Source organism: Sphaeramia orbicularis, chromosome 1, assembly GCF_902148855.1.
Source record: "Sphaeramia orbicularis chromosome 1, fSphaOr1.1, whole genome shotgun sequence".
Classification (NCBI taxonomy): Eukaryota; Metazoa; Chordata; class Actinopteri; order Kurtiformes; family Apogonidae; genus Sphaeramia; species Sphaeramia orbicularis.
Window position 1 is genome coordinate 49518172 of NC_043957.1, and position 15609 is coordinate 49533780.

Genomic DNA, 15609 nt, shown 5'->3' on the forward strand with positions numbered 1-15609 from the left:
TCAACACATGCCAAACATTTCTTATGGTTTGGGGAGAAGACAGACTTCATAGAATCCATTTAGCATTGTTTTTATGTGTGCACTTTTAAAATTATGCAGATATTTCTTGCATTTTCTTGTTGAATCTGAGAAAATGTATTTCTTTCTCTATTTTTAACCTTTCTTGAGGGATTTATTACCATTATTGTAATATTATGTTCTGTATTTAGCATTTTTTGTGAAATTCACCTATTTCCCTATATTTAATGTACTGATCATGTAGATGTCTGTAAATGCTCAGATTAAAGTTGAGGGTTGTTATATCAGAAACGGAGAAAACTGAAAAAAGTGACTTTTTCAGTCAAATATCTCATTAATTGAACCTAAACCAAGCGTCTAAAACCACTGTTATTTATCAAACTCCATGGGTTTTACTTATCTGATAACTATGAAAAAATGACAAACTGCATTTTATATCAATTATTTACATGTATTGATAAGATTAGTGAATCACCAGTTATTAAACATTTTATATCAGTAGATGATTTTGGTCATCAGTGGATGTTTGGGTCTTTATGGGTTTATAAAAACACTGAGAAATAAATTTGTATGCTCTTTGGAACTCTGTTAAAACCAACAAAACTGAAGGCAACTAAAGACTTACACAGTATTGTACTGTAATATATTCAAAAATAATGAACTACATAGTGAAACTAGGCATGTGCACATTCTCTGAAGGAAATGCAATCCATAAGCAAGAAATAGTACCAAAAAAGGACTGTTTATAAATAAAGTACTGCATATACTTGGTAAAACCAATAAAGGGCCTTTTTAGTGCTTCTAAGAGGAGACAGAAAATACAGTTTACAATCACCCACTGAGTCTGTCAGAGACATAGATAAACCTAAAAGATGAGCCTTAAACAGTTTTTAAAAATGGGCCTCAGTGGTCAGGATGGGGGGTGGGGCAAACTGAGGTGGGAGGGACAGTCTCCTTTTAAAGACTTCAACTGACCAATTACAGCCAGGTGAGGAGAAACATGGCAGGTGCATTTGATGACCCCTAACGACCTGTGGACCATATCCAACCAAGAAAGAAAACAGCTGTGGGATCTGTGTGTGGAACAAATGACCCTGAAAAGATGAAAGGAATTCATTAAATCCATATATATCAATAATTAAAGCATTGGTCAGGTCCTCGCACTCTGGCCCGGTTCTGCCTCCCGTCCATGTTTTGTTTTTGCCGTTATAAGTAAAAAATAAATTATATATGTGTGTATATATTTATTTACTTATTTATGTATTTACTTATAAGGCTGCAGATTGTAGAGCTGCAACCAATTAATCAACTCAAAGTGATCCAAAAAAGTCATTCAACCACAATTCTCCTGAGGCAAAGCTTTGTTTCCTTCATTTCTCTGCTGTTAAACATTAGTTCCACTGTTGTGTTTCACACGGATGCTTATTGTGACGCACAAAGAAGCTTCAGTTCAGGAAAACTGCAAGAGAATATTTCCCTTCAATCAATTCAAGTCGATTAATCGAATCGTGAATTTTTGCATTCGCTTCAAGCACCTAATTGATTATCCCTTTCATGCATGAATTATGAGAACCTTAGTCAATATTTTTTTCCTGAGTGTTTTTATTCCTCTTTAGGCATGAAAAAGCAATACGATTGAATTTTTTTAATGAACTTTTTTTTTTTTTTTTTTTAATAGAGTTTCAAAAATGTCCACTCAGCTGGATATCATGTGTTTAATTTTTGAAGCAAAGAAACATGTATTTAAAACACAATATCAGAAAGAGTTATACTGTGTGAAAACTATGAAATAAAAACATTTTTAATCAGCTAATCTGATGTTTTTATTATATTCACAATTTTTAGTTGCAATTGATTTACACTCAAACATGTTATTGCAGATCAGGCTTATCAAGAACAGCAAAGTCACTTGGGTTGATATGGGGTCGCCATTGGTTTGGGGGGGGGGGGGGGGGGGGGGGGGGGGCGGCTTTGTGTCACAAAATCTTGTATCATAAAATTTGAATTTCTTTCTTTTTTGTACATTGTGCTTTTGGAGATGCACAATGAAAATAAATTTTTAAAAAATTGGTCCAAAAAAACAAACAAAAAAACCCAGCAAAATTACAGTCTACTCTCGTTATACCGCCAACTTCCGTTCACGGCCAAATTGGCGGTATAGCGAAAATGGCGTTACAACGGGTTGCGTCCATAATGTGCATGTCTTTACTATATGATGTCTATGCTGCCTCCGTTAACCCGTTCTAATTGCGTTTCTAAATAAATCTTGATTCTGTTATGTTGTAAGGGATCATTTAAAGTGGGGAAACATTTTAAGCATTATTATACCGTGTCGGGAAATGACACCCCATCATCTTGAGGCTTTGGCTTAATCCCACGTCCTCTTCCCGACATCCTGACCTACTGAGTGTTCTGCGATAAATGAACGGTGGCCGTTCCGTAGACCTACTCGTAGCTTGTCGCGATCAGCGTCTGGCGCGTTTGTTTCAGTGCATTGTTAAAATTTATGTGTACTCGATGGCAATCACGCTGGCGGTATAACGGTCGGGAAATCAATGGTATAAGTGTTGTTTGTGCATGGAACTGGGCTGGCGGATGGCGATAGGCGGAAATGGCGGTAGCTAATGGAATAATGATTTTTGTGGGATTTTTGGATTTTTTGGGGGGATTTTTGTGCAATGGTTTTGGTCGGCGGTGAGTGAAAATGGTGGTATAACGGCGGGCGGTTTAACGAGAGTAGACTGTACAATAACGGTATGAACTGCAGTGTGTGGGATGGTGCGTAAACGTCCTCTGTATTGGCTGATCTCCAACTAAAACAACAAAACTCATGAATATACAAGAGAACAGCTGTAGAATAGCTGTCCACTGTAGTGACCACTATGCATGAAAGGGTTAATCGGATGCAGCTTTAGCAGATAGTAGGGTAGTTCACTTTCTCACAGCTTTATTGACACGTCCTCCATATACAGGTCTGTCGTGTTACTTGTACAATTATGCACTGAGGTCCAATTCATGTCAGATGGACAAATTTGACTGTTTTTTTTCCGCAACTTTAATGAAATCCTTACATCGGAATGTTAATCAAAGTTGCGGATTTTTGCAATAATATGTTTGGGTCTATTTCCAGCGCTCTGGGACCCTTTTTTTTTTAGATTTGTGATAATAAGTCTTAATAATGATAAATACGACGAACAACCGTACCTTGTGCTTTGCAGTACGTCCAAGCACACAGTAATTACACTGGCGTACACACAGAGAATCCAGGCTTCTTATTGTTTATATAAACACCACTATTTGCACCTACTTTGTAAGTCAAAAAGCATTAGACATGGGTAGTTGGCAGACTGATGGGTGTTTCCTGCACACATAATGAATGCCTGTTGCCAAGTCCAACTACATGGTTTCGCTCTTACCAGTTCTCCATCTAACTACCTAAAGCCCCTTTGTATGTCAACTCCTTCCATCAGGCTTTTCTCAGTGGATGTGTGTTGTTTTTTTTTTTTTTTGGTGGTGCATAAACATCTTCTTGGGAGCTCACAGGTTGTGCAGACTTTATCTCATTATTTATTCCCTGTTTTTTTTGGATCTTGCACACCTTTTAGCAACTGGATGTGCGTGTCATTACCTCTTTCCATTTTTTTTTCTGGTCTTACAATTTTATTTTTCAACTCATTTCCATTGTTGCTTCTCTGTTCCCCACGTATTTTGTGATTTGTTCGGCTCCTCTCAATTTGAAAGCACTTCTCCCTCTGTTTGTGCTTTGCCTCTGTATGTGTTTTGATAATTGCACAGTTTACGGATTTGGAGCACATTTTCCTGAATGTTTGTTTCCTCTTGAAGCATGACTGTCCTTGGGGGCTGCTGTAAGTTGCTGACATTCTGCTGGCTGTCACCTCGATTAAAGGCATTAGTTCATCATGTTTGCACACATGCTAGGTTGGTTTAGTGGAGTACAATATTTCCCAATGAATAAATATTTGAATTACAATGCAGCTGATCATATTGTATACAATATCTGAGCCAGTGCACTTGGAAATCCAGGCTCATCAATCAACTAACCTTTTAACTGTAACATGACTGTGACTTTTAATTAGATTTTGTAATGTATTTTCCCTCGATTTAGATGCTGCTTTGTTAGAACGTAGAATCTTCATTAAAGGTCCAGTATGTAAGATTTAGGAGGATTTAGAACAATTCTTTGCAGAAATTATCATCCTTTTCTAGTGAGTTGTTAATGCATGTTCATGATGTGAGTCAACTCCATCTCCACTTGCTTTTGTTTTTGGCTCCTAAATAAAACAGAGCTGCTAAACTGATTTTATTACCTCCGCCAAGGAGGTTATGTTTTTCCCAGGGTTTGTTTGTTTGTCTGTCCGTTAGTGTGCAACATAACTCAAAAAGTTACGGACAGATTTTGATGAAATTTTCAGGGTTTGTTGGAAATGGGATAAGGAAGAAATGATTAAATTTTGGTGGTGATCGGGGGTGGGGGGGCCCACGGGGGGGGCCACTGATCAGCCTTGGTGGAGGTCTGCGCTCTCCGAGTGCTTCTAGTTGTTCCTGTAACAGTAGTCGCTTTTCCATTGACCCTCAAATTGCGCAAATATAAGTTGCGCATTAAAAATGGAAATATGACAATTTTGCCAAAAGTCTTATTTTTCGATTAAAAATTTTTGCGCTGGCAAGAGGTGGTTTTTCGGGCGTAGTGCAAATGGTATATCACGCAAAACTGCAATGGAAAGACCTTTTTCCGCAACTAGAGTCACGTGAATAAAAAAACGGATGTTGATGTACATTACAACAAGCGAAGAAGAAGAAACATGTCGCGGTATGTGTGGACACACCAGGAAACCCAATCCTTTTTTAACCCTTTCATGCATGAATTGTGAGAACCTTAGTCAAGATTTTTTTCTTCAGTGTTTTAATTCCTCCTTAGGCATGAAAAAAACAATACGATCGAGTTTTTTTATTCTATGGAGTTTCAAAAATATCCACGAATTAAATTTTTGAAGTAAAGAAACGTGTTTAAAACCCAATATTAGAAAGTGATATGAAAACAATGAAATAACAACATTTTTAATGATGCTAATCTGATGTCTTCTCACATTTTAACATATTCTAATGCTAGTAATTACTCACTTCATGGAGATATGCAAAAAAAAAAACTTCTTGTCTAACAAATAACAATTGATTTACACTTAAACATGTTAGTGCAGATCAGGTTTATCAAGAACAGCAAAGTTATAGTAATGGTCTGAATGTCAGTGTATGAGATGGTGCGTAAGTGTCCACTGTGTTGTCTGATATGGAACTACAACATCAAAACCTATTAATATACAAGAGAACAGCTGGAGAATAACTGTCCACTGGAGTGACCTACGCATGAAAGTTAATTTAGTACGAGATTGAGGGGTAATGTATAATAATAATAATGAATATATCTGTAAATCAACACCATATTAGCGTTCATCACCATGTTTATGGAATGTGATGATCCATGTTTTATTTAAGAAGAAGTATAAAAACCACAACTGTGGCCATCACTATCTTCTTACAATAGGTAAAAACAGTGCTATTAGTACCACAAAAGTAATTGGAATCAAAAAAAAAACTATTGAAAACTACTGGACTTCTGCTCTGACAATGTTCCCAAACTCTGAGGACTGGTTTTTCTATGAGGACAATGCTCCTGGCCTCAGCTAGGTCAATAAAGGTATGGATGACGGACCACCAGATGAAGACCCTGTCATGGCCAGTCCAGTCTCCAGACCTGAACCCACTTTGAAAACTTCTGGAGGAACATGGATGGTCACAAGCCATGGAACATGTCTGAGCTTCTTGAATTTCTCTGCCAGGAGCTGCATGAAGTCATCCAACAGCAATGGTGCAGAGAGAAGACACATGTAAGCTGTCATTGAAAATCAGGGTTAGTCCACCAAGTGAACTTTTCCCAAGTTACAACGTTAGTATTGTGTTGTTTAGAAATGAATATTAACTGGTGTTCTTTGCATTATTTGAGGTCTGAAAACACCTGCATTTTTTTTAGTATCATTTTGACCATGTGTCGTCTTCTGTAAATACAGTACGTGTTCTAAATAATAATGTTTTTATTTGAAATTTGGAAGAAATGTTGTCGGTAGTTTAAAGAATAAAACAAAAATGTTCATTTTACACATTTAACACATGCCTATAAATGGTAAAATCAGAGAAAGTGATCATTTTGCAGTTTTCTCTTATTTTTTTCCAGAGCTGTATGTGTCCTAATCTGTTATGGTCTATGTACATCTTCTAGTGTGAACTGATTATTCTTTGTATCAAAAAGATCATACGCTCATCTGAAGATGTCATCGTGTGTGTGAAGTCTAATTGTTATTATGTGTCTAATGTATGCAGTAAGCGCCTGACATAGCAACTTTTGGGTATAAAAATGTCTTTTCTGATGACTTTTTTTCTGTTCTCATTCCAGGTTAGTCTTATATAAGTGTTCTTATCTAATACAATACAATACAGTTGGTCTTTACTGTCACTATTACAGGAACAATGAAAATCAGTTTAGCAGTTTATCAGTTTAGCTGTTTCTGTTTAGCAGCAAATACTTAAAGTGCAAAAAGAAAGACTGTATAAAATATCACAAAATTCAACTGAAGGCAAGGCAAGGCAAGTTTATTTGTATAGCACATTTCAGCAACAAGGCAATTCAAGGTGCTTCACACAAGACACTGAAATACAACGACAGGGAAAAAGAAACACATTTAAAACATTATAAAAAGAAACATGTAAAAGGTGATTAAAAACAGCAAGTAAGAAACAACACATAAAATCAAAAAAAAAATAAAAAAAATATATATATATATATATATATATATATGTGTGTGTGTGTGTGTGTGTGTGTGTGTGTGTGTGTGTGTGTGTGTGTGTGTATGACTGAAAATATGTACTGGAAAATACTGACAATATACAAAACTACAGAGAAATACTAAACTATACAAAAAGCCAACTCAATACTAGAGACAGAAGAAATAGACATATACAGCATATAAAGGATCTATAGGTTATGAGCATACAACCGGGTCACAATAATTTTATCTACCATAAATATCATTTTAAAAACTGGCTAAAGCAAAAACAGGTATGACTCATGAAGCTGCAACATTCACATTCCCTCAATATGTCATATTAAAATGTCCAAATGAAAAGGTGCTTGCGTGCTGACAAAATAAAACTCATTAAATCACAAGTGAACATCATCATACTTTGATAAATGTTGAATATGTGTTCAAGTAGGACAAACATTTATAGATTATCTGAAATAAATAAAAAAAAGCCATTGTCTACTGCCACAAAACTGTGGTATGAAATATGGGGTTGTCTATTCCCACAGAGCCAATCAAATGTTAGCATCTGTACTAGAGCCACTCACAGATACTGTTCTGTGAACTCATTATCCTCTTGTTGCCACAGTATTGTGGTGATATATGGAGCATACTTCAGTGCATTCTTTTGTGCATTTTGTTACCACAGTACTGTGGTAATTGATGGAAGAAATGACAAATTAGTGTTAATATGTGATAGAAAAATTCTGTGATATACTCTGAGACAAAAGACGGAGTCACTGGATTCTGGAATCAGAAGATTTTATTTACAAGGAGTCAAGTACATACAGTGAGATGCAGCAGTTGACTATCAACAGGAAGTGTAAGATCTTATGAAAGAACATGAGTATTACAATCATTGGACCAAGTGTACAAATATTATGATGCTCATCAGGTTCACCATTGGCTTAGGTATTCAAAACACAGTGATGCATGGGTTCAGTGACCGCGTTTGTACTCTTCCTCCACCTGCCCCATGGCCTGATCTCCTTAAGGGCAGCAGCCCGCTCTGGACCCAAACTGGTTGGACAACAAGTACGCTTTGGTCCCAGACTAGAACAAAACAAACAGATAGCAAAGAACTGGTAGACATATCCTGAGTGGATATGTCCGGGCATTCTTGCAAAATGTCATCATAACCCATCCATGACTCGTGCTCTGGACACCTGATATTTACAGGATATAGTCTAATAGCCTAATTTTTCTAACAGTATGTGGTATAGAACTGGAATTATTGCTCTAAATGCTCTATATGTTGTTTTACGGTGTTCTTTGTGAGATTGAGGCTGGAGAAGGTGGGCGGAGCTACATGATAGATGTGCCATGTGACTTCTCAGTTCTGTCAGTTCTGTGTCAGCTCAGTTTATTGAGTGCTGTGGTTCGAATTCTGCTCTCTGAACGTTGCCCCAGTGGCTGATTTAGATCAATGTCAGATTTACCTACCAGTGCCCTTGGTGCCGTGCCACCCCCCACCCCCACTCCTGCCCCCTGTTTGAAAATCTTCCCAAAAATGTTTTTTAAAAAGGCTATTTTGGACGATAATTAAACCCAAGTATTCCACATTTCAGTCCGATATGTTACAGAGTGAACTAAATCTCCACTGTTCAAAAATTTGACATATTTGCTATCTTGTACTGTGGTCCTTTTCGGGGTGTAATAAGTTACTAGTCTAGACATGATATAACGAGGGCACTGATTGGCTCTGTGGTAATAGACAAACTGATATTTTGTGCCACAGTACTGTCAGGAGCCACTTCAGGAAAAAAAAAAAAACATGTTCTACAGATAACAGTACAGTTGTAATCTTGAGGTAAAAATTCTACATGTAATGACTGAATGAGATTCAATTATTAATTTCTAGCCTTCACACAAAGACTTTATGGGAGTCAAATACATAATCTTTAAGAATTGTGAAATAATGTCATCACCACCACTGTTCACCACTTAAAGATAATGAAAAATTGTTTCCCCAGACAGTAATTGACTACAAGCCAAAATGAAAGCAGCCCCTCTTCTGAGCAGTACTAAAGAAGATGTGTTAATCACTCCTGTTTAAAGGCAGCTGATGAAGAGTATGTTTCCCACAAGGCTAATGCATCTCATTTAGCAGAATGACATTTTTATGGGAACTTGACAATACTGTGGTGAAAGGAGAGAAGCTACGACACCGGGATCAACAATCGATGTGGGAGTGGACTAGTGGTACACACTCTCAGAAGACGGATAAACTACAGATGAACTCTGCTGCTGTGTCCTTTTCACCCTCGCTCTCACACAGATTTGCTGTCACTGTTAACTCTATAAATAAATAAATAAAAGTATTCTGTTTTTATGCTTCCTCAGAGATTAGGCAATGCTAAAATTAGGTTTATATCATGTGAAAAATCTATAAAATATCTTAAATACTGTGTGAGCAAGCTGGAGGTGAGGTGGATTGTTATTTTTAAGTGAAATGCTGGAATGTATCAAATTTATAGGGACAATAGCACACAGTTAGTGATACATTTTAGTAACTAACTCATCAACTATTAACCTACTGTTATTTCAGAACTAATTTTAAATGTGAAAAATTAATTAAGGACAAGTAAGAGCTGAGAAAAACAGCATTAGAATCTTATATTTTATTTTTAACCCGTAAAGACCAAGTGGCACTTCCTAAATGGATTTTTCCCTCTTCTTAACCTTTATAAAGTAATTAATCACCTTTTATATAATATTATCCTCTGTATTTTGCTTTTTTTTTGCTGTAAATCCTGTATTTTCTTCTATTTAATTTCCTAAACTTAAGTTAGATGCTTATAAAAAGTCAGAGTAAATTCAAAAGTTATATCAAAACAAAGAAAACTGAATAAAAAGTGACTTTTTCAGCTCAGATATCAATAACTGAATGTGCCATTTATCAAACTCCATGGGTTTTACTGGTGAATCAATGTTGTAGAAGATGATGGTGTTTCCACGGTAACTACAGAGCCTCTGAACGTCCAAATGGGTCATATCTGATGACCATGAAAAGATGACAAACTTCATTTCATACCAATGTTTTACATGTATTGATAGGATTAGTGGATCAACAGGTATTAAACATTTGGTATCAGCAGATGGTTTTGGTCACTGGTGACTGTTTGGGTCTGTGTGGGTTAAGCTATTTTTCAGACAGAAATGTTACTTAACTGGTGCAGAAAACATTTTTTTAGACAGTAAAGTGAAAATGTTTGTATGATGAAGAAAAGAGACTATTCCATTAACATCACTTTTCTCAGACAGATACTCATATCTACCAGTACAGCTCACACTGATCAGCCATAACATTGTGATCACTCACAGGAAAAGTGGTCATAATAGTGGTTATTTCATTACAGTGTTACCTTTCACTGGGTTGGATATATTAGGCATTACAGATTCAGAAATTTTGGCGCGAAGTGCATTGTGGGAATAGGAATTCCACACAGCAGCAATTTCTCTGTCTCTTCATGAGTGCTGAACCCAAATGTCACCTTTACCTCCATCCACTGACTATACTCATTCTTTAACCCTTGTGTGGTGTTCAGATTTTTGTTCTTCGGCCAGCGTTCGTAGGTGTGGTGGTCCCGCTGCATTTGTGGGATTTTAATTCAACACAATCAAACAATTTTAGGTTAAAATACACAACAGATTTTTACTTCATCCCAATTACAAGCGACATAAAAAGTATATATGTTTTTTATTTACCTTTTGCCTTTGCTAGATCACATTTATAAATTAAAATGCTACTCTTTTTCATTTTTTTTTTTTTTTAATACAATGTAAAATAATCAAAATATGTACGGAAGAGTACAGAAGCGTATCGCATTCACACAAAAAAAATATAATTCGGCTGTTTTTCTGAATTAACAAGATAATTATCTCGTAATTACGAGAAAAAGTTAAAAAAAAAAAAAAAAAAAAAAATCGGCTCTGTTTTTCCGAATGAACAAGATACTGTTTTACTGAAAAAATAAAAATTCGGCTCTGTTTTTGCAAGATTATTATCTCGGTAATTTGGAAAAACACAGCCGAATTTAAATTTTTTCAGAAAATAGTATCTCATTAATTCGGAAAAACAGCCGATTTTATAAAACTTATTTTTTTCTCGTAATTACGAGATAATTATCTTGTTAATTCAGAAAAACAGAGGCGAATTTTACTTTAGTGTGTGATTGCAATACACTTCCATAGAAGAGGATTAGGGCCACTGAAAAAAAAAATTTAAGGTCCAATATATTTTTTTATTATTATTCTGAGAAAAAAACATCTGAATGTTGACTTTTTTCCCAAAATTCTGACTTTAATCTCACAATAATAATAGAAAAAATATATTAGACCTTAATTAAATTTCTCTTTTTCCAGTAGCCCTAATCCTATTCCATAAGATATGAGAAGAAAAAATTTCTACAAAAATAATTACTCATCATTTTTCTTTTAATAAAAAATTAAAATGGTTCCCACAGACCCAAACACCATACAAGGGTTAAAACAACCTTGGTGGATGGTATAATTTTACATTGTAGCGATCTGGCTCATTTTCTTGCTGAATCTGTGAGAAACTGCTTTTGCTTGGTTGCCATTCTCACAATGCACTTTGTAACAAAATTTTCGAAAAGGCCGAAAAGTGATGTTTCGGTTTGTTATGAAAACAAGCGGACTGTTCATGATGGAGTCAGATTTGAAGTTGTTCCCCGTGAGGGAAGTGATTCAGGTGCATAAGCACAGAAAGACTAATGGATTAGTGATAATTAGGATATCACTGGGGTTTTACAAATTTAAAAAAATAAATTTTGATGAAAGTCTTATGCTGCTTTAAAGGTGCCCTGCCACACAAAACTGTTTTTACTTTACATGTTGGGTAAGTGTTTTTCAACCTTGGGGTCAGGACCCCACGTGGGGTCACCTTGAATTCAAATGGGGTCTTGTAATTGATAAAAAAATAAAATAAAATGTAATAATAAAAAATATATGGTGAGTTGACGGAGACAATCGCAATACATGAAAGACATGACAAACACTGAAGCTGAAACTGAAGCACTGTGGTTCTGTTTATCTGTCAAATGTTCATTGTGGTCGGTTTCAGATGCTGCAGCTCTTTCATAATTCATAGTTTGAGTTTTTGTTTGTTCAGTATTAATTGTCAGCCTTGTAAATACAAGCTCGACTGACTGAAAATTTTATTTTCCTGGGTCAGGATATGTACACTTTGTGCAGTAATCTCAACCTGTTTTTTCTGCTTCCGTCCATAAAAATATACATTATATAGCCTAAATGTCGTCTAAAATTAACATTTATTTGCAACATATAGCAAACTATTACATGATCAAAAAAAATTTAATTTTAGCAAAAAAATGTCTCGGTTTTGAATGTCTGGGGTAGCAAGAAATTTGTGATGTTAAAATGAGGTCACGAGCCAAAAAAGTTTGGCAACCACTGTGTTAGGTCCATAGGTGTTTGTGTTCTGTAGTGAATGTGTAAATGAATGTCTACCTCCTCGGTCTGCTATTGCCACTGAAAAGAAATAAGCGAAGAAATCAGGTGAATTACAAAAGCTGGTCATGTGATGTGTTAATGCCTGAGCTTGTTAGTATTCATGAATTCACCGGGGTGAGACCACGCCCACTGAATTTGTCTAGCTCAGTGCCAGTTTGTCTACCTCCACCCACAGCAAGCTGGGGCGTTGTAAATGGGGGGTAAACATCACAAATTCCTGGGGCCCAGCATTCCCAGGAGGGCCCAGTGGATGCAGGTTAGAAGGTGTGTAAATTCGGTGTAAGGTCCGTCATACAAGAGAGGCATAGATGTTACAACCCGAAGGGTGAAACATATTTACAAAGGACACCGGGAGTCAAGGAGTATAATTCGAAAAACTTTTTTTATTTATTTGCTGTTAGTTTTTTTTTTTCTTCTTCTGCTATTCTCTTCGTTTGTACCCAACCTGGTTTTAATGAAGCAGAATCTAAGAACCCCTTTTAAACCCTGTGCCCAAAGTAACAAAAGAAAAGACCAGGGTGGACCGGCAAACTAAACATAAGGACGGTGCGCTGGACAGGCCAACCCTGTACAGGGCCGTAGAAGCTGCCAGCGCACCGCTACCCTATCAAATAAAGCAAACTTTAAAAAAATAAGCCCTAACGAAAGGAAAAGCGAAAACAGGATGTCCGGATCCACCTGGTCAAACAAAAGGATAAGCTAACAAAAAGCTAACAAAAACCCTGCTGGCATGGAGCAACCTGCGTGGACGAGTGGAGCGGATGCGCGCCTCAACGTGCGCGCTCCGGACGCCAGCATCGCTGGAGGAGGTGGAGAGAACAGGAGGCGAGAGAGAGCGAGAGCCCAGCATTGGTCCAATTTATAGGCTCAGCCGGCGGGAAAACCAATTGGCCATCTATTGAAGAAACATACTAAATACATAATATTTTGCCCAAAAATGTTATCAAGGCAAAAAAAAAAACAGAGAGCAATATTTACCCAAAAGTGTCAAGTAAGAATTAACAAAAAAACCACAAAAGACAAAGGGGGAAAAATAGAAGTGCGTCAGAACATAACAATAGAAGCCAGGAGTCAGACGTTCAAAGCATGTTAAGTTTCACTTTCAGTTACGCCAGTTCCTCTACTTGTTGTGCAGGGTGAAGATGCTGAAAAGCCAAGTTCTCACTGGCTGGCTGTTATCCAATCAGAGTCAAGCAGATTAGCATGTTGAATATTCATGACAGCTGGTACAAACTGAGCTGAGTCTTCCAGCAGGCTTTTTATACCATGTTAGAATGGTTTGAAACTTTGTAACCAAGGCATTTTTTCCACTATAAATGTTAGAGAGTCCATGGTAGAAAATACGTGTGGCAGGGCAGCTTTAATGTAAAACCTTAAAACAATGTTTCCATGTCTAAAACTGACAAATACAGTGATATTTTAATCCTTGGTAAACAGAGAAAAGCAGCATATCCCCAGATTTATAGAACTGAAACCAGCTTATATTTGTCATTTGTTTTTGTTAAACAATTAAATATATGTTTTCATCCTCATTTTGACCTGTTACTGCAGCATCTATAAGAGTATTCAAGGTTATTATTCTAAAAATATATATTTTTTAAAAATGGCTTGACTTAAAAATGCTGTTGATATATACTCAGTAGTGTTTTTGTCCAAATGCCAAATTCTTGTGGTATTAAACCTCAAGGAGACAGCATAATTCTGACTTTGACAACGCATTTCTTATGAGGGATTTGCAAACAAAGCTTAGAAGATGGGCTGAAATCCTCCTCCGTTCAACCACAAACCTCATGTGGTAGTTGAAAAAGCATTCTAATCAAACCATCTTCATTTGAAGAGCATCCTGACTCTTGCAAAGCTTTAATCCATGACAGCTTGTTCTGAACACTATCTAATAATTGGCACATTCCCCTGGTGAGAATGGGCCCACAATCTCTGCCTCCACCATGAAAGTCTAATGCATTTCTATGCACATTTCCACGTGGCTTTGAACTTATCTTCATTTTTCTCCACAACTAAATTCTGAGTTGCCTCCCACCTCCTCTCTCCGTATGGAAATGTGCTACATCACATTACTTCACCCCAATAGCCTGCTGCCTCAGGGTATGTACGGTAATGGTAAAGATTAATTTCATGCTCTCATACTTACATGATGTTTACCCACAAACCACACAGCGAAAGGTGGATCATTATAATATAAATTACAGCTCAACTCAACTAAGTATGTGTTTTAGTGTAAATCAGGAAACCTCCACTGGGTTTCATTCATTTTGTCATATATGTGGTCGAGGATCGCATGACAAATGACCACATTTTAAAACACATTCAAGTTAGCTACATACATTTTCAGACAGACCTTCTTTAACCCATGAAGACCCAAACATCCACCGTCTACCAAAACCAAACTGTAAAATGAAGTTTGCCATCTTTTCATGGTCATCAGATATGACCTATAGCACAGATGTCAAACATGCGGCCCGGGGGCCAAATCCGGCCCGCCAAAGGGTCCAGTCCGGCCCTTGGGATGAATTACACTAAGATATTAATAATTCTTTTAGTTCAGGTTCCACATTCAGACTAATTCAATCTAAAGTGGGCAGGATTCAGTAAAATACTATCATAATAACATATAAATAATGAAAACTCCAAGTGTTTCTCTTTGTAAATGTAAATATTTTCATGTATATACACTAAAACAAAAAATGAATAACCTGAACAAATATGAACAACCTGAAATGTCTTAAGAGAAGTACAATTTTAACAATATTCTGCCTGTTACTAAATGTGTGTATTTGTAGATCCCATCTGTAAGTTGAGTTAACAATAAGATGACATATAATAGTGTAGAAGTTATTCTTATTTTAGTTCTAAATTCCAAACTTCCAAATTTCAACAATAATATGACTGTTGCCAAATGTTTGTGTAATATTGTGTGTAACGCACAAGTACAAGTGAAAAGTTGAGGCATAATATTTTTTTTTTTAAATCACTAATTTTTCTGTTTTTTCTGGTATTTGTTTGTAAATGTAAATATTTTCATAATTTAATGTTTTTTATGGCACTAAAACAAAGAAAAAAATTGGAGTTGTCATTATTTACAGGTCATTATGCTATTATTTTAATGGTTTGGCCCGCTTGAGATTGAATAGGGGTGAATGTGGCCCCTGGACTAAAATAAGTTTGACACCCCTGGCCTATTGGCTCCGTAGTTACCATGGAA